Below are 24,070 nucleotides of genomic sequence, written 5' to 3'. Positions count from 1 at the left end.
GGGTTCCCTGCAACCCTGTGGCTCTGGGCCAGCTGAACACTGGCATGTGGGCACAGCTGGCCATCCCAGGCCACCTATAATTACCTTCCAACAGAGCTCTGCAGTCCTGGGCAGGGGCAGCAATTTTCACGTTTTATTTTGATACCCAGACAGTGCCCTGGGGCAGCCTCATGCCAACTGGCTAGTGCCAGATGAGGACAAAAGTTGATTTCTTTGAGGAGGAGACCTTTCCTAGGAGGCTAACCTCTGAGTGCAAGGTCCAAGGTTCAAGAGCCCATGATCTGCACAGACTCCCTTTGTCCAGGTCCCAGGGGCAGAAGCTGCTCTGGGGACCTGGGAGAGCCAGGAGAACAGGTGGAAAACACTCCAGGGCCTGTGGAACAGAGTGTAGAGCAGGTGGGAGGAGCCAGGGCAGCACAGTGGGTTCTTCAGCCTTGTCCTCCTCCCCCATCTGCACAGACCTTGATCTTGTGTGGAAAGAGACTGGGACAACTTCCATGGGGTAGTATGGAGCAAGGTCACCTCAAGGGCAGCTTCAGAGCCTGAGCCATTTCTTGGAGGCCATGTATACTTGCTTATTTGCACCTATCCCTCCTCTTGCCCTCTCACCCTGCCCCCATCTACACACACACACACAAACACACACACACACACACACACACACACACAAAGAATGTAAGCATAGTCAGGCATGGTGGTGCAGGCCTGTAATCCCAGCAGCTCAGGAGGCTGAAGCAGGAGGATCTAGAGTTGAAAGCCAGCCTCAGTAACTTAGCGAGGCCTTAAGCAACTCAGCGAGACCTTGTCTCTAAATAAAGGGCTGGGATGTGGCTCAGTGATTAGGTTCCTTAGGTTCCCCTGGGTCAATCCCCAGTACAAAAAAAAAAAAAAAAAAAGAATTCAGGCATATATGTATCCATGCCCACTTACACTTCAACAATGGCTGGGGTATCAATGAAGGAAGTGGTGGTGACTTCCCACCCCAAATACTTCCCCGTTCTAAAGCAGCGAGAGAGGAGGGAACCCCAGAAGTCAGACTCAGGTGAGGGCAAGAACCTCATGTATACCTGTGGACTCATGAGCACTCAAGGGTGTTAGCACAGGTGAACCTGCCCTAAGTCGTAGACTGCTGCCCCCTGTTCTTCTGCACACATTCCTACCTGCTGTATCAAATTCCCCTGGCATGGCCCTGGTGTCTCTGGATCCCAGAGGGGCTTCCAGGGCAAGGCCTGCCCACACATCTGGATAGAGGCAGCCCCAAAGATCCATACCAACCCCATCTAGCTTGATTCCATGGAGACGACCCTCCCTGGCTTTTGCCAAATGGAGACGCCAGTGGTGGTGGGGGAGGAGTAATAAATATGTGGTCAAGGTAGACAAATATGTCTGAATGCTATCTCTGGGCAAAGCAGTACTACCATGGGAAAACTGGTCTGCACTTAGCAACTACTGCACACCTGGCAGACACATGGTGAAGGCCATGTGTGTGGCCGCTATGATCAATAAGAGAGGACATTGCCGGGCGTGGTGGTGTACACCTGTAATCCCAGTAATTCAGGAGGCTGAGGCAGGGGGAGGATTGCCAGTTCAAAGCCAGCCTCAGCAACTTATCGAGGCCCCAAGCAAATCAGTGAGACCCTGTCTCTAAATAAAATATTTAAAAGGGCTGGGAGTGTGGCTCAATGATTAAGTGTCCCTGGATTCAGTCTCTGGTACAAAAAGAAAAGAAAGAAGAGAGGACATGGTTGGTACTCAAAGGGATGACCTTGCAGCTAAGGAAAGAAAAGGATATACAGGATCTTAGCTCAACTGCCAGAACAATGGCACCTGGGAGCCCAGAGACCCATAAGCACGCTTCTAGAACTGACAGTGAAGGGAAGAAAGGGTCTTCAATGTGGCCCAGGAATTCCCAACACACACTCATACCCTTCCCTGTGAGTCACCCATGGGTCTGCAGGCCAGAGTCCCAGCAGCCCATCATTAAGGGTGGAACCAGTCAAGCTCTCTAAGCAAAGGTCAGAAGGGCAGAAACTATGGAAAAGGCTTCCTGGACTTATACCCATGTGTGCTCTTTCATGTGGGCAAATTTCATGCTCCTGGAGCAGGTGTAATCATCCTCTGGCACTTTCTTTGGATAGGGAAGCTAGGCATGTGGGTAGGTGGTGGTATCAGGCTGAGTTTCTAACCCTGCACTGGGCATGGACACTACCTGTGGCACTGGGCACTCTATCCCCTAGTCTCTTGGTACCACGAGACCCAGGAAGCATAAGGTTGGCCACGAATAATAATGGCCATGCATTCATTATTCACTCATTTAAGGTGCCTGTGACACTGACCTTTACCTCCAGGCCCTTGCTCTTACTGACTCCTCACCCTTCCTCCAGATCTCCTTACTTCCAGTTTCTGCCTGGAAAACCCCTTTTCCATGGCTTTCTTTCCAATTATCTTCAGCATCCGCCTAGGCCTTTGCATGACATCCAAGGCCACTGAGAGAATTATTCCCCCACTGGTCACTGGTACCTGCCAGCAATAACCACTCCCTTGTGACTGTGCTTCAGGCCCTCAGGCTGGCCTCTTGGTTCTCTAGGTGCGGCTGTGGTCACAGCAGGTTTGTTACCTTGCACCTTTGCTCAGGCAGTTCCTTCCACCTGGAGTACCTTCTCGAACTTTCCATCACTAAGGAACTTCTTCAGTGTCTCTTCCATGGAGACTGATGAGCTTTGTCAGTCCTAGCACAGGGCCTGGCACACTGTGGGTGCTTGGTAAGTGATTGCAGTACGGGCAGAGCAATGGATGATGTTCTACTGGCATCTATTGCCAGGAAGTCACTTTGCCTCTTGGGACCTCAGTCTCCCCACCCTATGTGTCCCAATGGGAAGTTAGATGACATGGTTTGAAGTAAGCTTCTGAGAGTCTTAGATTTCACACAGAAGCTAAGTAACCTTCTCTGTCACACTTCAAATTACATCCTGTTCATAACAAAATTATACAAAATCATAACAGTAATCTATGGAGTGCTCACTCTGATCCAGGCACCAGGCTAGAACTTCCCTTTGGGCTGATCTCTATAAGCCTATTAATAGTCCCCTCTAAAGATAAGGGAATTGAAGCCAGAGAGGAAAGGTGACTTGTTCAGGGTCACACAGTTTAGTAGCTAAGCTCTCTGCAAGAAGGTCAACCTGCCACAACCCTCACTTGAGTTATTTCCAACCTTAGCCATTACCCTTCAACACGATTTGTAAGAATAGGCCCTTTCACTAATGTATTCTGACTCTCTCAGGAAGATCAGGCTCTGGGGCCTTGGCTGCTCTGTGGGCTGGGAATTCTGCCAGCCCACAGGTATATGGAAGGGAAGATGGAGTCCTGAGGAGCAAGTCACCTAGGCACATGGCAGGACCACATGGACAGAGCAAAACAGGTACATGACCTCTCAAATCTTGTTGGACTCCATTCCTTCCTCTGGAAGGAACATGGGCCAAAGTTCAGGCTGCCATCTTTTCCCATCACACACACACACACACACACACACACACACACAGCATTTCTTACAGAATGTCAGTCTCTGTGTCTCTGTTCCAGTTTCCCAAGAAGTTGTCATGGCCTTGCCTGGTAAGAACCAACTACTGGGCGTCAAAGCCAGCCCTCATCACAGCACCCATCCTTTGTCCAAGGAAGGGGCTGGGGAGCCTACCCAGATCCTGGGCTCAGTCTCCTGCAACAACATGTGTGGGCATGGGCAAGGATTTACCCAAGCCTTGGTTTCCTCCTCTGTCTATAGGATGGGAATACCTGCTCTATCCTGGGTGTAAGAAATTAGCAGTTAGGTGGCTCTCCTCTCCATGGTGCCTGGGAGAGGATTCTAGCCCAATGCAGAACAAGACAGGAGAAACCACAGGACCTGGCCCTTGTACCTCTTTGAGCCACCCATTCCTGTTCATGCTTCCATCAGATCCTCAAGCACACCTGGGAAGGAGGGAAAGGAGAGATAGGGAGGCAGGATTCCTCCTTCTCCCGCCATCACCCCGTTGGTCAGTTCTCATGACCACTGACAGCTGAGACTCTCATCATCCTCCTGTCACCTTTCAGAAAAGCTGAGTTACTTTACCCGAGGTCACACACAGAGTGAAAGCTAAGCCAGGAGGTAGGTCTTTAGAAGGCCCCTACCTCTAAAGTCACCAGGTTTCTTCCTGAAAGACTGGAGGTGTAGGGGCCTGGCCCTGCCACCTGACCTACAGAGTGGCCTTGGGCTCACCTATCTCAGTCTCAGTTTCCTCACTTATAAAATGGGGCTACTGAGTCAGGCATGGTGGCACACATCTGTAATCCCAGGAGCTTCGGAGGCTGAGGCAGGAAGATTGCGAGTTCAAAGCCAGCCTCAGCAACTTAGCAAGGCCCTATCTCTAAATAAAAATATAAAAAAGGGTTGAGTATGTGGCTCACTGGTTAAGTACCGCTGGGTTCAATCCCCGGTCCTCCCCCACAAAAAAATCTACTTTTATTTGCAGGTTGCCCCAAGCATTAAACTAGAGGCTATTTGACTGCTCAGCTTGTCTCTGATGGCAGCTGGTGTCATCTTGGTGACAGCCTAATATCAACTCTTCATCACCTTCTCTATGCAATGGAGTCATAGAGGTCTGGACCTCTCATGATCCAGTGGCAAGTCTGAGAATGGCAGGGCAGTGTCCAGCCACGTGGTGCCTTGCCTGACATATCTTTGCACATCCATCAGGGACCCATGGGGACCACAACCCCTCACCCCAACAAAAACTCACTATGTTTACTCAGGCTCACTCTTGCTCGGTAGGTGTGTCAGTGCTCGGCCCTCCTTCCAGAAGTTCACCCCACACCCACCTGTGCCCACATCAGACAGGACCCAGGAAGCCAGGCCCTCTCCTCACTGCTCAGGTTCCCTCAGAGCTGAGGCACAACTTGGGGACCAAGATCAGTGGTGGACCCTAAGAGACTGGGCAACCTAGGGGAGGCAGATTTGGGGGATAGTCAGTGGTACCAGCTCACAGTAAGGCCTATAGGGTAGGTGAGCCAGGGCTGTGAGGAGGCATCCTGAGGCCCCATGATGGTCCCCTGCCCTTACTTCTTCCTGGGCATCTGGTGTTCTCATTTCTTCAGAGACCTGGGGCTGAGAGGGAATATCAGACTGGGGCTTGGCAGCTGGACAGGGATGGGTAAGGAGGGAGGAGGAAATGGGGAGGCCTTGGACTGTGCACCCTTTACCCTCAGTTAGCAGGGGAGGGCTTCCTGGAGGAAGCCAGGTCCCACTTGAAGATGGAGACTTAACTAGGTGTAGTGAGCCAAGCAGAGGCAATAGCACGGGCACTGTCTGTGAGGGGCAAAGAAGAGCCTCCTTCTGGAACTCAGAGATTGGCAGGGGAGAGGAGGCAGGGGCTCAGTTGTGTGGGCCCAATGGCACCTCAAGATTTGGCCTTTATTCTGAGAGATCCATGGTCAGCCTCAGGACTGGGGAGGAGCTGTCCTTGACACTTTAGGAGGATAGTGTGGCTGCTGTGAAGAGAAAGTATTGTTGGGGGAGGGGACATGGTGTCCTGAGTAGAGGGGACTGAGATAGTCAGACAAAAGAGCTTGGAAGCCCAGGCCAGCATGGCAGGGACCCAAAAATGAATGGAGAGGTCAGGATGGGGAAACTGAGGCACTATGGGGACAGAGATAAGTGCAGGCTTCCACAGGGAACTGGAGTCTGACAGGAGTATGGGGTGTTGTCAGGGTGAGGTTGGGCATGGAGACCAGAACAGAAGGCTGCCCAGTGCAAGCCCACTGGGACCAAGTCCAGGGCCTAGGAACCTTTCCCCTGGCACCTCTGTCTGGGAGCAAACTCCTTCCTGAGGGAAGAAGTTCCTTTTGTCTTCTTTTGTGCTGTGGCTAAGCCGTGTACATCCTCACAACACCTACCTCTTGACAGTCTGGGGGAGAGGAAAGCTTCCTTGGGGACTTCTCCTCTGGGTTCTGGTGGCTTGGTATGGGCAGTGTGAAAGGAGGGGGTTTAAGGAACAGGAGGGAAGACCAGGTACTTCCCCTACCCTCTTCCCTGCAAGTATTCCCGCACCTCACATACACACCAGCCACTACCTACCTACCTACACACACACACACACACACACACACACACACAACACAAACCGAAAGTGAAATTCTACAGAACACTGCCACTGCAGCACTTAAATCTACTGACACAGTTGGGTGTACATGCCAGAGGCTCAGGAGGCTGAGGCAGGAGGATCCCAAGTTCAAAGCCAGCCTCAGCAACTTAGCAAGGCCCTAAGCAATTCTATGAGACCCTGCCTCTAAATAAAATATTTTTAAAAGCTGGGGATATGGCTCAGTGGTTAAGCACCTCCTAAATCTTCCAGCCTCAGAGAGATGCCCAGAACTAGGAGAAGACCACACACAGGGGAGAAGCAACCCACATATAGGAAAGCCATCTTCTTACTGGAGGAGACAGACCAGCAGGCTTGCTCTGGCAACATGAGGGAGCTGAGACAGACCTCAACATGAACTTCCCAGGAGAGCAGGTGTGAAACCTAAGAGCAAGTTGAAAGTCTAGTTCATCTTTTTCACAATGACCCCAAACAGGGCTGAAGATCTCCTCTGGACCTAGCGACTCCTGTGATCCTAGGTCTGGTACCTGAAGCTGAGGCCTCTCTTTCAGAGCCCACCCTGGAAAGTCCAGTGTGGCTGGATGTCAGTGTCTGAGTCCCTACCCCACACAGTGCCCACCAGAGGGCATAGACTCTGTACCCCAGTCCTTGACCCAAATTCCACCCTTTTTCCAGAAATTACAGCCTTTTCTCCACCCCCACCTCCCTTCCCTGGCATGACTGCCCTACACCCACAGGCCCAGAGGGGCTGGCCTGGGAACTGGCTGTGTTTCTGGCCCCAAGGGTTCACTATTCCTCTTGCCTAGGCCTGCCCAACAACCTGGCTGCCTGCCTAGCCACTGTGGCCAAGATGGTAACAGCCTGTGCCTACAGCTTGCCTGTGGGCAGAGGCAGGGCCAAGGCGTGTGAAAGTGGTAAGGTGGGCAGCAGCCTGAGGGTAAGACTCATCCCCCTGAGGAGGTACCTCCCCTGCCAACCTCTGCCTTTGCCCATCACATCTGCTGGGCTTTGGTGGAGAAGACACAACTATGACAGGGGAGGGGAACACAGTCAGCCCATCTGCCTCTATTCTTTTCTTTCCTCCCTCGTTTTCTTTTTCTGGTGCTGAGATTGAACCCCTGGGCTCTCGGCCACTGAGCTCCATCTCCCATCCTTTTTATTTTTTATTTTGAGATAGGCTCTCAACTAAGTTGGCCAGGCTGGCATTGAGCTTGCGATCACCTGCCTCAGTGTCCTAAGTCATTGGAATTACTGGCACACCTGTTTTTAGTGCTGGACACAGGGCTGAGCCCTCTGCATCCAATATTTTAATTTAGTTTCTGGGCAGTCCCAGAAGGTGGGGATTTTACAGATGAGGAAACTGAGGCTGAAAGAAGGGTGGCACTTGTTCCAGGTCACACAACCGGTCAGCATGGAGACTGCATGCTAATTCTTCCCTATCTGGAACCTCTGCCAATGTGTTGTGCTCTTGCAGAGGCCCCCTGTAGGAGGATAATTTTCATGGGGACTGGTTAGATGTTAAAAGGACTTTTAACATCTGGTTGAGAAAAGGACTCTGGGGCAAAGCATAGCCTGAGCAGAGGCCAGGCCTGATGGGCAGGCAGTGTGTGTGTGTCTGTGTGTATGGGCCGGGCAGGGGGAGGTTGCTTAGCAGAAGTGTCCTGGTGCCTCTGGAGCCTCTTGAGACTCTGGAGGACTTGGGGTGGAGGCTGCTGGCTATGCAGGTGCCTCGCTCAGGCTCTGCTGGTCCAACTAGCCCAACGACTTCTCTCAGCTGCTTCCCCTGCTCACATTTCTGCCAAGAGATGTTGGCAGAGCCTGGGTGAAGTCTGTGTCAGGGGCCTCAGATTCCCTGGCCCAGTCCTCAGGCAAGGATTAAGGGGTCCTGAGCCGCAGGCTGTCCATCTCAGTCTCTGAGAGCTGCACAGCCTCTTCAGAAAGCCTGTCCTGATTGTGTCCTCAAGAACAATTTCTTTTTTCTTTTCTTTTGGTACCAGGGACTGAACTCAGAGGTACTTAACCACTGAGTCACATCCCCAGCTCTTTTTATTTTGAGACAGGGTCTTATCAGGTTGCTTACAGCCTGGCTAAATTGCTGAGGCTGGCCTTGAACCTGTGATCCTCCTGCCTCAGCCTCCCGAGTGGCTGGGATTACAGGTGTGTGACAGTGAGGCGAGTAGGTCTGTCTGGGGAGATGAAATGACCTGCACAATTATAGGAGATGTCTACTTTCTTCTATAAACTTTTCTCTTTCTCTTTTGCTTTAATGGAAATGTATTATTTTTTCCATCAGAACTGCCAATCTGTGTCTTTTTAAAGTTGTGGATGGACCTTTATTTTACTTATTTATATGCAGTGCTGAGAATCGAACGTGGGGCCTCACATATGCTAGGCAAGCGCCCTACCACTGAGCTACAACCCCAGCCCCCAACCTGTATTTACTTTTCTAGGTTTCTATGCTTCTCCCTCCCAACCTCTCATTCCCCACCCAGCACCTGGTCCTTAAGATCTATTTTCCAGTTAAGAGGCTGATTGCAGTGCCCTGGATGACCCTTATACCCAGGACCTCGGTTGCACCATCCACAAAATGGGTATGCTTAGGTATTTCTGACTTTCCAGGAAGGAGCCAGCGGCTGGCAAAAGAAAGTGGCGCCCCGCTCAGGTGCTGGCGCCTCAAGAGCCGCCAGGTGGCTGCTGAACCCGGGAATAGAGCCTAGTCTTTTATAGCCGGGCCTGCGTCACGTGGCGGAGCGGTGTCTCCGCCCCTGGCCGGGAAAGACTTCTCTGGGGCGGGGCGGGGCAGGGCCTGGGGCAGTCGGTGGAAGTGCGCGGGAGTCGTGCCTACTGGAGCGTGTTTGTGGGGCGCGGCTGTTAGGGGACTCTGGGGTGCCTGCGGACGTCTCCACCCTTCCCATTTCGAGGGCCACGTTTCAGCTCAGCCCTGCTCTCGCGGTTCCCACGAGCCAAGCTGCTTTCAGTAAACCAACGTCTGCGGGGAGAGACTGAGTCTCTTGAAGGAAGCCCTGCAAGGGGACCTGTGTGAGACCCCAGCCCTCCCCGCCTTCCCGCTGCGTGTGACTGAGCACGCCCCCCGCCTTGTGAGACCTGACAGAGCACGACTGGGGACTCTCTTGCTTCTCTAGCTGTCCTTGGTGACCATCCCCAGCGCCAATGTCCCTCCTCCCACTCCCACGCCCCTTTGGGGGACAGGAACAGTGGAGCCTCCAAGAGAGTCTCAGGCTGGCCAGGGTTGTGCTGTGATCGAGCAGGGCTGAATCAGTCTAGGGCTGGCTGCACACTCGCGAGAATGGCAGAATAGCCCTGTGTCCTGCTTTCCCCAGGAAGCACCTTCCTTTGACCCCCCCCCACACACACACACTAGGTATTTCTCAAGTTATGCAAACACAAACTTGTTGAGGGAACTTGCAGCCTTGCTAACTTTGTTTGGCAGTTAACACCAACAGAGATTGAGCTTACTCCCTGTGTCTCAGAAGCTTGATCTGGTTGGTCCACTCAATGACCTCAGGTCATTACTATTACCATCTCCATTCCACAGATGAGGAAGTCCAGGCACAGTAAAGACATAGGTCCCTGGCAGAAACAAGCTGTAACCTGGTCCCTTCAGCTTCCTGACCTGGCACTTCCCTGCCATGTAGTAATACCTATAAGGCTACTGCCTTCTGAGCCTGCCCTTGCTTGCCCCTCACCTGCTTCCCGACTGAAATCCCTGTCTATGACAGTCTTGGTGGCCTGGGGCATGGGCACGCCCCGAGTGTCCTTCCTACCCCAAACAGGAGGACTATCCCTGCTGACCTACACCTCCTGCCCCAGAAACAGGAACCCATTCTCCCTTGGCCAGGCCAGTGCTCTGGATGTGATAGAGATGGACATAGCAGCCAAAACTTCAGGGACAAGAAGAGACAGAAACAGGTACCCTTAGTCCAAAACAAGGACCAACTCTTGGCAGACATCAAATGGGGGACCCTGTTCTGACTTTAGCTGGGTGGGCCTCTGGGACAGAAAGTGGTCCAGGTCTTTTCCAGGTTGTGTGGTTTAGTCCTTGACTTCCTGTGAAGGAGTCTGGGGGCCCATAGTATTTGCAACCTTTAGATGGGACAAGGGTGGCAGGGGTCAACTTCATCTTCTCCAGACAAACCCTCCAGGGGGCCCATAGAGCCTGGGTGGATGCTTCCTAGTTCTACTCTTAGCTGTTTCCTTGGCAGTGAACCTGGAGGAGGAAAACGTCACTTCTGGGTGGCTGCTATGAGCCCAGCCCTACTTGGGGATTTACATTTCATGTCATGAGAGGCCATCAAGGGCTCTTTCAAGGGCTGGGGACATAGCTCAGTTGGTAGGGTGTTTGCCTCATATGCAAAAAGCCCTGGGTTCAATCCCCAGCACCACCAAAAAAAAAAAAAAAAGGGGGGGGGGCTCTTTCAAGGCTGACAGCCTGTGAACTGGCACAAGAACCATGCCTGTAACCCTAGCCAGTGTGAAGCAAACCCTTACCAGGTGTCTACCCTGGATGAGGCTCTGTACATATCATCTCATTAACCCTTATCCAGCCCATTCCACAGGTGAGGACTCAGGCTGGGAAAGGTGGGGTCACCTGACCAGAGTTATAGTTAGCGTGGGACACAGCCAAAGTTTGCTCCCAGGCCGCAGAAGGACCTTATTGGGTTGGTAATGTGTGCACAGGGGTCAGGTCATCTGGACTCTGCCTTGGCCCACCCAGCGTGGCTCCAGAAGCAGCTCAGGATGCTGCAGCACCAGGCAAGCTTGACCTGCACTCCCTGGACCCTACATATGCCTGGGTCCTTAGGACCCAGGGCCTGTTTCTGGAAGGAAGTCAACCTTCATCCCTCTTCTTCCCTTGCTAGAGCATGACCAGGACAGCCTTAGCCCCTCTGCCTCTTTTTGAGTTCCTTGTGCTTCTCCAGAGGAGAAAGACTGAGGCTGATGTGCGTTCTAAGTCTCTGTTTTAGTTAATTTTTTGCTGCCATGGCTAAAAGACCTAACCAGAACAATTGTAGAGGAGGAAAAGTTTATTTGGGGGTTCATGGTTTCAGTCCATAGATAGCCAGCTCCTTTCCTTAGGGCTCAAGGTGAGGCAGGACATCATGGTGGAAGAGTATGGCAGAGGGAAGCAGTTCATATGATGATCAGAAAGCAGAGAGAGAGAAAGAGACTCTACTTGCCAGATACAAGGTATATACCCTAAAGCCAAGCCCCCAATGCCCACTTGCTCCAGCCACCCCCTACCTGCCTTCAATTTCCATTTAATTAATTCCATCATGGAGTTAATTCATTGATTGGAGTTAGGCTTTCATAATCCAATCATTTCTCCTCTAAACCTTTTTGCATTGTCTCACACATGAAGTTTTGGGGGACACTTCACATCCAAACTGTAACAGTCCCTAAACTCATGAGCCCACATAATCCTAAAGACCAGGAGAGTGTTTCCTGTTGGTTTATTCCTATAATTATTCCTCTAGTTAACTCTAAAGCAGATGTTTCCAACAATGGGTAGTTCTGCCCCTGTGAAGCATTTGGAGATTTATTTGTATGTCACAAATTATGTGTAGAGGGGAGTGGGACATGGGATTGCTACTGATGTCTAGTAGCAATAGAGGCCAGAGATGCTGCTAAACATCCTAGGGTGCACAGGACAACACCCAGAACAAAGAATAATGTGGCCCAAAGGTCCTTAAGTGCCGAAATTGAGAATCCTTGATGCAAAATATGGCTTTTGAAGCTGGGAAGACCTTGCTTTGAGTTTTGAGTACTGTGTATTCTTGGGCAAGTAGCTTCATCTTTCTCTTAGGCTCAGTTTGCTCATCACCCTCTGGGAGGGTGGCCCCCACCTATGGGAGACTTGAGGACTATGCAGACTGCACACATTCAGCACCTAGGACAGGCTGGCACAGGGTAGCTCCATGACTGATAGCCATCATTCTTCATTTCCTTTTCCAAGGTGGAAGGTAGCATGTGGCAACAAAGGTCTGGTGGCTGGACCTGGAGCTCCCCAATGTCTAGACATCCTCTACAGTTCCTAGTACAAGGTAGGGCTATTGTTGATGTTGAGGGAGAGGCTGGGTTGGCTACTGTGAACCCAGAGGAGGAGCCAGAAAGGAAACCTGATTCCAGGTGAGCAAAGGTCACTCAAAGCTCACCTTGCAGCACACCACCTTTTCCTTCAGCCCAACCCTAGGAAAGCTAATGAATATGTTCAAGATAATGCCCTGGATTGCAAGTGGGCATCAGGGAAGAGTGGCATTTGAATGGTCATAACCAAGAAATACAGAGATATGGGGATGGGCAGGAAATGATCCAGGAAATATTATGTTCAAAAGTGTTTCTAAGTGTGGCAAGAGGGATCCAGCTTAGTGTGAAGAGTGGGGGACCAGGGCTGTGAACTTTGACACTAATTAATTTTCAAACAGAGTTCTGCCTCCTTCCAGGGTATATGGTACAGGGCCCTCCCTCTGTAGTGGAGGAGTCATTGTGGTTTTCTCTCTCCAGCCCAGATCCTCAACACATCTTTGCCAGGCATCTCCATCCCTGGTCTCATGGTCAACCCCCACCCAAATTCCTGCAGCCCTGCAATCTACCTAGTCTGGTCTCTTCTTCCCACCCACTTTCTCCAACCTCAACCTCGTGTTCTGTTTCTTACCCCGCCTCTCCTAGCCTCCTGCTTCCTGCCAGCCCGCCCACTGCCTCATCTGATTCCCAGGAGCCCCCTTAAACCTGTCACCGGCCCCGTTGAAACAGCCTTCCCCACCCTTCCACTGCTGCAGAAGACTAACTGTGTCCTGTCTCTGCCACAGGCCCTATAGTCAACTCAGGCCTCCTCAGTGGTCATCCCCCACTTCTAGCCCCTGTCTCAGCTAGGAAGAGCGGCCTAGACTATTCTCATCCCCTCAAGGTGGTCCCCCAGGAGGCCACGGGCACAGAACCCCGTTTTTTTGCCTTCTGTAAAATGCCGTTTCTTGGACTAAGTATGAGATAATGGCTTGGCTTTCTGAGTTTTAAGAGCAGGGGATTGACTCCCTAGACCCAAACTGTTCTAGGCCCAGGGTACACTGGGTGAAAAAAAATGAATGAATGAGTTATAGCTGACAACGAATTTTCACGTCTGGAAAGGGAGTTCTTGTGCCTGCCTAGGGCTATGGAAACTCTGGAAGGTAGGGACAGGACAGCAGAAGAACGGGAGAGGTAGAGGCAGCTCTCAGAAGTGCCCGATGAGCAGTGTAGACGCAGATCAACTAGAAGAGCCAGCCCAGGAGTCTTTCCAGCTCCGTCTTTGGGGCAGGGCCTGGACCAGCAGGCCTGGCGACGGGCACTGAGCCCGGTTGCGTCCGCGCTCCAGCCAACAGGAAAAGAAGGAGTGAGGCCAGGCTGGGAGAGCCAGCTGGCCAGTGGGGAGTCCCATGCGTGGGCGTGAGGAGCTGGGGAACCCCCGCGGGCGCCTCTTGGGCTTCAGGGTGTGTAGGGGCCCCACCAACCTCAGCCTCCTCCTCTGTAAAATTGGGACCCCTCCAGATGCCGGCTTGTGGACTACTGGCGGGCGGAGGCGTGAAGAGTGCTGGGGAGGCTAAAGAGGTCAGAAGACTTAAGCCAGACCGAGAGAGGCACAAACCCGCTGGACCCCTCAGCTTCCAGCTGGCGGGGGCGGGGCCCTGGAGGGGCCGGCACTTGTGGGCGGGCCCTCAGCGGGGGCGGGGCTGAGGCCGGCACCTGGGTGAGGTCGCGTCGCCCCGCCCCCTTGCACTTCCGTGTGCAGCGGCGCCCAAGCAGGAGGCGGCGGCCGCTGGGATCCCCAAAGCGACCCCTGGTATCTGGCAGCAGCGCTGAGACCGGGGTCGTCCCCACCCGCCCCTGGACCCGTCCGGGTCAGGCCTGCACCGATCCCTGTCCGCGCGCACTCCTGGGAGCAGCTCCGGGAACCAGACCCCTACCGCCGCGACCCCTGGCGCCTGGCCTCGCGCCAGGAGGTGAGTGAGAGCGGGGCGCGGGATCGGGGCTACCTACCTCGAAGGCTCAGCGCTCCTCCCTTCCCCCTCCGCTCTCCGGTTCCCTTTTCCGAAACTGAGAAACTGAGCTGCGACCAGCAAAAGTCCCGCCGAGTGCCGAGACCCGCGGTGTCTCGGTGCCTCCGTCCGTCTGTCCCTCTGTTCGACGGTGGGAGCCTAGGCCCTCATGTCCGATCGCTCCCTGGCCTTCTACCTTCCTGTGTGCCCCGGCCGCTCCGAGGGTCCGATCGTCCCTCCCTGATCTCTCTGGGGCCCTCTGTCCGTTCTTGTGCCCTCACTCCCTCTGTGTTCCCGGGTCCGCCTCTCCCCAGACCGGGTCTGTCTGCTAGTCGCCCTCCGCGTGCTCCATCGCCCCACCCCCACCACTCACCCCGCTGCCCCCTCGATCCTGTCCTCTCGCAGCCGCGCCCCCGGCCCACGCTCGCCGCCCGGTGCCTGTCCAGCAGCCTCTCCTTTAGAGCCGGAGCCAGACGGCCCGCCACGCCTCATCTCCCGCCCCTGGGTCCCATCCGGGCGGACCCGCTCGGCGCCTCCTGCTCTCTATCTCTTCTTTCAGTCTTGATGTCTTTCTCGGTCTCTCCATCTGTCTCTGGGCTGGGCGTGGCTCTAGTCTCCACCATCCCCCTTCTCACCCTGTCCCTCTGAGCCCCCTCTCCGGGTGGCCTTGCCTGGTACGGTAAGTCCCAGCTTCCCCAACCCAGGCGCCACCTCCTTGGGGGCCCAGGCTGGTAAGGGAAGGGGGGGCACCTCCTTGGGGGCACCCTGCTGGCCAGCTCTGGAGAGGGAGGAGGTGAGCACCATCACAACTGCTCCCACTTCCCCAACTCCCTCTCTGTGGGGGCGGGGAGAGTCCTATTAAGTACCCCATTTAAACCTGGCCAGGGTGCCAGTGTGGGAGGATCCTTTTTCCTCTGGCCCCTACCCTATTGCATGGACCCTATCACCGTGTGCTGCATTGCCTGTATCTGGACTTGTGGGTATGCTGTGTGTCTGTCTCCTTATGTGTTTTTTGTGGGACGTGCTCCTGTGATTCTGTGTCCTTCTTTACATGTGTGCCTTGCACATGTATATGTGTTTATTTGTGTGTCCTGAAGCTCTTTGTGTGTCCTCTGCAACTGTGCACACCAGATCTTGATGTGTTTGTTCTGTGTCACCAGACTGCCCTTATGTGGTGGTGGTGGGGTGTCCCTGTGTGTGTCCTATTTTGCACTTGGATATATCATGGTGACCAACTGGCCATGAGACAATTAGATCCATTAATTGTGGGAGCCCCTGGTGTTGGGGTGCCAGCCCACCGGGCTCATGTGTGAGTGTGTCTAAATAAGTGTGCATGTGTGTGTGTGCACTCACATTTGGTTCTTCCTGTCCCTCTGCCACTGAGCTACTGTGACCAGGCTGACCTGGACCAGAGGGAGAAGACTGGTCCCTTGGGTTTCCTCCTTCCTGCTATGGACTGGGCTGGGGTGTGGTAGATAGACCCGCAGAGGGCAGCTGTGGGGGGGGGATATGTTTGGGTGGCTATACCAGGCTGTAGAATGCTATGAGAGCGCCTTTGTGTGCTGGGACTTTGCTGGAGGTGACACTGGCAGTGTGGGGCTATGGTGGGAGCCTATGACTGGTAACAGACTCACAGTCTGACTGTATGAAACTACAGGTGTGTGCTTGGGAGTGACTGTGATTGTAGGGAACTGAGATGGCTGGGTGTGGGTGTCAGTGCAGGAGGGAATGTGACAAGGTATGTAGTGACAGTGCTGGGAGGGAAGGTGAGAGCCCCCGGGTGTGAGACCATGTGCAAGAACATGAGGTCGTGGGTGTGCGCTGTGCATGCACAAAGCCAACCTTGGCTCCTGGGGCAATGGAGAAAGCTATAGGAGAGTTCTGGGGTTTGTAGTGTTATGACCAAGATCTCAGGCTCTGGACCAAGACAGACATGGGCTCAAATACTCACTGTACCTATTAAGAGCAAGAGAGGTTGAGTTTCCTTGTCTGCAGCAGGAGAAAGTTGTGAGGAATAGAGGTCCTGTGTCATTGATCCTCAGCACAGCCTTGACCCACAGTGAGCGCACAGCACGCACTAAGTCTTATTTGGTGATCACCCCACAGCTCTGTGATCCCCATTCTCTTGGAAGCTGGGATTTACGAAATCTCCCATAGTCCCCAACCCCATTCCTGCCTGCAGTGGGTCTCTTGCCCCTTCCTGTCCCCTTGATCAAGCTGTCTGTGGGAGGGAGCATGTGTTTGGAAACTCCAAGACCCAACCCTGTTCAGCCTGAATGAATGATAAAACCCTTCCAACTCCTCATGGCCAGCCCCTAGTCTCTGCAGTAGTGATGGGGGTAGAGGGTGAAGAGGGGTGATTCAGAGCTGTAACTGCAGGGCCCTGACACCATTTAGATGGCATAGCTAATTGGAATTTAAATTAAAATTAGAAATAATTTAAAGTAATGACAAAAAGAAAAAGCCTGAGGATACCTTTGCCCCCAGGGAGTGCTGATGGGGGACTGGGTGGTAGGGAGGAGTTTATACCTGGGGAAGGAAGAAAATCTTGTGGAGCCCTGACCTGGTCTTTTAGAGGAAATGCCTTTTAGCTAGAAGATCTAGTGCACCTTGCCATCACTACCATTCCAGGCCTCAGGTTTTCAGCTGTATAATGGGCACAAAATAATGGGAGAATCAAAAGAACCATAAAATACCAAACAAGGAATAAAAAAAAAATCACCATTCATTTGTTTTAACAAGAATCTAGCATAGGAGCTGACCCAATAAAATTTGAAGCCATAGAGGTACTTGTGGTATTAATGTTTTCTCCATTTAAAAAGTAGGCTCAGAGGAATTGCCCCAGGCCCTAAAGTGGTGGTGCCTGGTTGCACCCTAGGACTCCAAAACCTGCAGGGCAACCTCCTGTAGAGGGGGGGTGTGGTGGGGTGGGGGTGGTGGTGGGGTGGGGGTGGTGGTGGAAGGAGGTTGGAAACAGCTTTTTGCTGTGTCTGCTGACCTCCTTACCAGGCTGGAAATGTTCCAAGGGCAGGGACACAGTGTTCCAACCCCTAACATGAAGTGGACACATAGCCAATGCCCAAGAATATTTGTGCCTGGCAGCCCATTTCACAGAAGAGAAAGTCAAGTCCAGAGAGGTCCAAGATGTAAGAGTCAGGCAAGACTGAGCGGGTCTGTGTCATCCATGCTGATGGGGAGATCCTGTTTGCTTCCCGGCTCAGCTATTTTCTCCTGTTCTTGCAGGTCTGCTGGGAATTGGCCCAGTGAGGGCGGAGGGCCTACTTTTCCTGGTGGTTGGTGAGTGGCAGCAGCAACAGGAGCCCAGACCAAGGACAAGTGGGAGTTGGGAGCCCCAGGTAGGACTGCGTTCTCTTAGGCAGAAGGACATTGGGCTGGGGTAGCATTCTTCTTTGGACTCCTCCCTTTTTGCTGTGGGATTGGGTGGTTTGGGGCCTGGGTGCCCAGAAGAAGCAGCCATTTGCTCTGCCTAGGAGGAGCTCACTGCCTAAAACCTGGCTGTGGCCCAGGGAGGGCTTTGGCCTTGGAGGACTGGAGCCCACCAGTTGTTTGGGGGAAGGAGTGATGACAATTTATTGTCAGTTAGAAAGTGATATGTGAGCCAAGGGTTGGGGGAGGGTGTGTCAGTTTTTCCATGGCTCCTTGTATCTCTGTCACATCATCCTCGCCATCACACAGGGAAATGGAGGTTCACCTAGGCCTCACGGTGGGTTGGATGCTGGGTTGGGAATGGAATGGGGTCTCTCAGCACAGCTGGATATTCTTCCATATCCCATTTCCCCCACTCTATTTCCCCAGCCTCTCTGGGGCCTGAGGAGGGATTCTAAATCCCAATTCCCAGCCTCTAGATTCAGGGCAAGCTGGGCAGTGTCTCTGAGGAATGCCCAAGAAGGCTGCAGTCTCCGGAAGCTAGAAATCCCTCCCTTTGGGGCCAGCCTTGGTTCCGTCAGCCCCTATTACAATTGAAACAGTCTTCTGGGCTGGGGCATAAAGCTCCGTGTAACTCAGGTGCCTAGCATGTACACAGCCCTGGGTTTAATTCCCAGAAAGAGAAAGAAAGAAAGAGAGAAAGAGAGAAAGAGAGGAAGGGAGGAAGGGAAGGAAGGGAAGGAAGGGAAGGAAGGAAGGAACCAGCCAGGCACACACCTGTAATCCCAGTGGCTCGGGAGGCTGATGATGCAGGAGGATCGGGAGTTCAAAGCCAGCCTCCGCAAAAGCAAGGTGCTAAGCAACTCAGTGAGACCCTGTCTCTAAATAAGATACAAAATAGGGCTGGGGATGTGGCTCAGTGGTTGAGTGCCCCTGAGTTCAATCCCCTGCATCCCCTCCCCCCTAAAAAAAAGAAAGAAAGGAACAAACGAACAAAGGAAGGTGGGGGGGGGGAAGTGTTACTCACTGAGTGTTTAAATCCCCAGTAAGCCAGATTCTGAATGGGTGTGTGGGTGTGTGCTGAGGGCACCTGGAACCTGGGGGGATAGGAGCAGGGGATGGGAAGGATGGCTTTTCCTCCAGGAGTCCTCCCTGATCAGTTCCCTACTCCCACCCTACTGGCTGTCAGGCACTATAGGTCTTAGGGTGACTGAGTGAACCTGAGGAGGCTGGACTCCCCGGGCCTGACTCTGGGGACAGGGCTGTCACTCCACTGGGGACAGAGGGTCTTCTGCTTATTCATCCTACTCCAAAACCTATCTGGTGGGGAGGATGTGAAGTACCTTTGGCTTGAGGGCCTCTGCCCCCTGAAGCCAGGGGAGCCAGTCCCTCCCAGCACTCAATCTCCTTCCCTAAGGAGTTCAATTAGTTTTGGAGCCACCCACTTTCTGCTCTCAAGCATCACCTGCCTGGCTAGCAGAGATGTGCACGTGTTCATACAGAATGCCAGGCTGCACTGGGCACACGTGCCATAGGTGCCTGGTGCCTGCACATGCACCCCCATGGGCACACTAATATGCGCATACACACACTCGTCTCTGTCATCATGCACTCAGATGTCTGCCCACACATACCGCACTGTGCCCATGCTGGGTAGGGAAGTGAGGCCCTAGGCAGGGTAACAGCCTAGCCATGTAGCCTGGGTCTGACGTGACAGTGAGAGTCCAGGTGTGGCTGTGACCAGAGGCTAGAGTTGGGTGGGCCATGCTGTGGGCAGTCAATAGCTGTCTTGCCCATCTAACTCAGGCCTCCAGGGCTTGATACTGGAGACCGGGGACATGGGCGTGGGGGAGGGGCTGTGTCAGCTGCTGTAGTACCGTTTGTGGCTGCTGCCACAGAGGAGGAAGTGGGCTGTTTGGCCGTAAGGCTGAGGTGCTCATGGGCCAGTGGGGGTCCTACAGCCCCTCTGTCCAACCCAGTGTCCATGTCTGGAGACAGTGGAGTTGCTAGGCTCAGGGGTCCGGGAGGCAGGCAGGGTACTCTCTCCTAGGGTCCACTTTCCAAGGCCTAGACCCAGGGGAGAAGACTGTCTGTCCGAGGCGTTTCCGGAGGCTCACTTCCTCTGGGCTGCCCAGGAAGTGGTTTCAGAGTGGGACTGACCAGCCCTCTGCCTGTGGCTTGCCCCGCCCCTGCCCTGCTTTCCGAGGGGAGCAGCATCTTGCCTGTGGGCTAGGCTGACTGATCAGGCTTTCTACTGCCAGGGCTGCTTAGCCTAGTTAGAGACTCTAGGAGAAAGATGAGGTGCTGAGACCATAAAGTCCCCTGCAGCCCCCACAACTCCGGCTTCTCCCTCCCTCCAAGCCTGGAAGCCAAGAATCAGAGGCATCAACTTCAACAGGCACAGTCTCTTGGGGACGGAGATGTCAGGCTGCTTCTTGGAGATTCAGCAGCACTAAGCAACTGTATAAATGAGCCTGGCCAAGTGGCTTTGCCGCTCAGTGTCTCGGTTTCCCCCTCTGGCAAATGCAATGATATCTACCCTGGCGAGGTTATATGGAAAATAAGATAATGTGTGCAAAGTAGCCAGCACGATGCTTGGCACATCTTCTGTCAGTCATGTGAAGTACTCAGTGCCTGCTTTATGGTAACTATTCAGAAAACAGCAAGTGGTACTAATAATGGACCATAATTGTCTGATTGGCTGAGGACTGTCCCAGTGTCACAAGGCCAGGTGGCTTTGGAGCCCAACTAAGTCAGGTCTCTGGCTCCCTCCTTCCCCCCTCAGTTCTGCCTTCGGCAGCAATACCAGGGGTGGGAGAGCTCCATTGGTTCAATAGGTTCCCTGTCCTCTGAGGAAGGAGTGCCAGGGTGGAGCAGCTGTGCCCACTCAGCAGCCCAGCCCCCTCCTGCTGTCTCCCCCTCACTCCCTTTCAAAGAGAGAAGAAAACAGATTTCGTGACAAATAGATGCAGGATGCTGGGGAAGGGAAGCAGGCAGCTAACTGCCTGCCCCCTCAGGGCTCCTCTCAGCCCTCCCACTCTGGGCTCCTGCAGGACTTTGGGCTTAGAGAATTGGCTGGGAATGAGGAAGTGGGTGGTGAGCCCTTCTGCCAGCCTACCTACCCTCAGACCCCTGGCCTTAGCCTTTGGATGGGGGTAGGGGGCAGTCATCTTGGACTGAGGAGACTGAGGGGTCAGGGAGCAACAAATCCCCCCATACACTTGTGTATGCATCCATCCTTAACCCATGGCAGCTGGTGGCCTGCCTATCCCAGGAACAAACAGAAGGTCAGCTCAGTAAGGACTAGGATGAGCTTTGGCTTTCACTCTTTGGGACCAAGAGGCTGAGCTCTCCAGTGTTGAAGAGTTAATGATGGTGATATGGCAGGCAGGACTCAGGAGCCTGGAGGGCTGGAGATCATTGCAGGGCTGGGCCATCAAGGCAAGGAAATCCTGCAGATTTAGGAAAAGGACCTCTGCAAGCATCAGACAGTCCCTTGTTTAATATTTCCTGGCTGTGTCCCCTGGAGCCAGGTGCTGGACAGCTGTAAGTCTTCCTATTTCTGTGAAATAGGCAGATAGGGGAGTATCCTTATGAGAAATGAATGATGGGAAGGAACCACTGTGGGGCATTGGGGACAGGAAGACAGAATAGCAAGCCCAGAGCCTCCTCAGCAGGAAGGAACTTGTCTGATCAGAAAACTGAAAGGGGTCATTGTGGCTAGGACACTGGAATGAGGGGAGAGCAGCTACCAAGAGGGTCAGGAAGGTAAGGGCCACAGGTCTGGCGGAAAGGAGTCTGAGCTTACCCAAGGAGCAATAGGAAACTCCAGGGGCTTAGGCAAGGGTGATGAGGTCTGCTGTACTCTTAAGTCTTAAGAGCCCTGTCTGGATGCTGGAGCAGAGGAACCATAGGGGCCAAACTAGGGGAGGTAGAGCTGTGGGCAGGCAGGTACCAAGCCTGGAGATGGCAATGGTGGCCAGGATGGGGCAGGAGGTGGAGAAAAGAAGGTCTTGATCTTCGCTGCGGAGGCAGACACCATTGCGGACTGGGTGGGGAGGCCCCGGAGGAGGCAAACTGGCCCCAGGTGCTTGGCCTGACAGCTGTGTGAGTGTGGGCGCCCCTAACAGATGAGAAGCACTTGGAAGGGGAACACCAGTGGGCTGCTGTGGGCAGATTTGAGCACTTTTAGAATCATTCACATGGTGAGGTTGGGGAGGCAGGTGGGGCCACAGCCTGGGTCCAGAAGGGTCTGGGCTAAAGTTGAGACCTGAGAATCTAAAGCCTAGGTTGAGGAGAAGAGGGCTCAGCAAGCCATGGGTGGGGGAATTTGAGGGTCCTTGCTGGAACTGCTGTCCCTCGAAGGTCCCTGCCCAGGCGCCAGGAGGGCAGGCTTGTGGTGGCTGAGCCACTGTTTTCAAAACAACCCCGGAAGCTTTGGATCATGTCTATGGTTGTATTGGGTAAACAAGAGCAGCCGAGCAGCCAGTCACCAAAGCCAAGGTCGGATCAGATGTCTGTGTGGTATAGGCTTCAGGGCCAAGGTTGGGGGTGTGAGAGGAAGCTCTGGGGTCCTCCAGTATCAGGACTGGAGAAATCTTGAGGGTTTCCATTGTTAAGACAGGGAAGCTGAGGCCTGTGCTCTGTAGGCTGCCTCAGCCCACCCCAGACCCTTCTCACAGGCCAGGCACCCCATGACTGAGCGACCGAGGACAGATGAAAATGGGCAGAGACAGAGCAGGGTGTGAGGATGACAATGGTGGTAAGGACCGTGGTGACAGCTTCTGGGTGTTGGCACTGTTTCTTGTGTCAGGCCTGGTGCTCAGCATGCCTGCCCAAGACTCAGCCATGTTCTCAGGGCACTGGATCTGAACTAGGCCTGTCCAGCCCACTCATGCCCATGCTCAACAGCTCCTCTGTTTCCTGCCCTCTGGGAATGGCCTGCTACATGGGTTGGTCTTGTCTCTCCCAGCTTTTTCGAGGTCCCTGAAGTCGGGGGGCATCATCTGGGCTCTACCTAGTGCAGAGGGACTGACAGACACCAAAAGGCTTAGGTGGCCACCTTACCTTCTCCAGAACACAAAACATTTGTTTCTTGTAAATAATCAGGAAAATCCTGGGGACTCTATGGGAAAAAGAAGGAGTGGGGTTGGGACCACCTAGTGGAGCTGTTCCCACCTGCCAACACATCCCCTTGCTGCACTGTACCCCAGATGGGCCATTTGAGCACTGGAACTGGAGCCTCTCTCCCCCTCCACCTGGGTCTACCCTCATCGGCTTTGTGGCTTTGGTTGAATTACTTAACCTCTCTGTCATTTTCTGCATGGTAAGCCTAGAGCTCATGGAGGTCATATGTGGGCTGTCCCCACCTGCAGATGTTCCAGCCCTCCCCTGCTCTCATGTGCCAAGCCTGTGACTGCCACCTGTGACCTCCCAGCCTCAGCCTCAACTGACTCCCCTGTGACATCTCTGTGTCTGCCCAGTGTGCCTGTCCCCGTGTGTGTGTTATGGCTTATTCACATGGATCCTGTATGGCTGGGTGTGGTCTTTGTGGGCCTGGATGCATGTTGACATTTGAGAAACTACTGGAGGGGGGGCACTGTGTGTATGTGTGTGTATGTGTGCACCTTTTGAGCTGTCACATGTGACTGTGGCTATAAATGTGTGCGTATACGTCCAACTTCAAGGGAGACTCCCCATTTGTAACTGTATGTTTGGTTTTGTGGGTGTGCCCATGTGTGCACATGTGTGTTGTTATTCTTGGAGAAGTCCACCTATTCCCCCACACCCAGGGTCACACAGAGGCCCCCTTGTCTTCGTAGGAGCTGACTCTCTGGCTCCTGCCATGAAGGAGCTTTTGTTACTCCCTCAAGGGTGCCTGGAGCCCTCCTTCTGACTGAACCCAGAGCTCCCCAACCCAGGGCCAACTGGGAGACTTCAGGCCTGTGCCTAGTGTGGGCTGAGCTTTTAAGGAGGTCCTATTCAACCTGGCCCAGATGGTTTGAGCCAATTGACACTCAACATCCTTAGTCCTGCCCCTCTGTCCCTTCCAAATCCTCTGGATAAGTGGACTGTAACACCTCTGCTTTCCCTGAGATGGAAGCTCCCTCGCTGCCAACCAGCCCATCCCTGATTCTATCCCCTGCCCTGTCTTGCTATTCTCACTGCCTGAGCAACGTATGGTGTCATCCTGCTCTGTAGCCACTATTTATGTGATATTCCCCACCAGGTTGTAGTTACCATCAGCCTGGTATGTCTTGTCATTGTGATGCCCACTAGCTGGGCCTGAGGTGGGCTGAAGGTGATGTGGGGCTTATATGGCCTTGGGGGCCTCAGCTCTTAACTCTGTGTGTACACACAATCATATCATCTCATGCGTGTGTTTTCCTGGGAAGAGGACTCCTGGCTTTCATTAGATTCTTATAATAACAGGACCCCTTTTGCAATTAAAAGGTACACTGTGCTGCCTGGGCCGCACCTCTGATTCCTGCTGAATTCCAGACGGCTGGGCTGGGCCTGCCA

At 53.5% G+C, this 24,070-nt stretch overlaps 1 protein-coding gene across 5 annotated transcripts in view; it reads left to right on the top strand.

Annotated features, from left to right (window-relative positions):
* Positions 1-13,735: 13,735 nt before the first annotated feature.
* The window catches only part of PRKCD (protein kinase C delta), a 30,837-nt gene continuing 20,502 nt past the window's right edge, over positions 13,736-24,070 (top strand). For 3 of the 5 annotated variants that reach the window (XM_081283757.1, XM_081283756.1, XM_081283755.1), the window contains exons 1-2: positions 13,993-14,125; positions 17,405-17,517. The gene's annotated coding sequence lies outside the window, so the exon portion shown is untranslated. Of the gene's footprint in view, positions 14,126-17,404; positions 17,518-24,070 lie in introns of all 5 variants that reach the window. The other 2 variants (XM_081283758.1, XM_081283759.1) reach the window with 2 other exon arrangements.

This window comes from Spermophilus citellus (assembly GCF_964194105.1).
Source record: "Spermophilus citellus genome assembly, chromosome: 3".
NCBI lineage: Eukaryota > Metazoa > Chordata > Mammalia > Rodentia > Sciuridae > Spermophilus > Spermophilus citellus.
The sequence above is the reverse complement of the archived record's forward strand: the minus strand, read 5'-3'. Positions and strand labels throughout refer to the sequence as shown.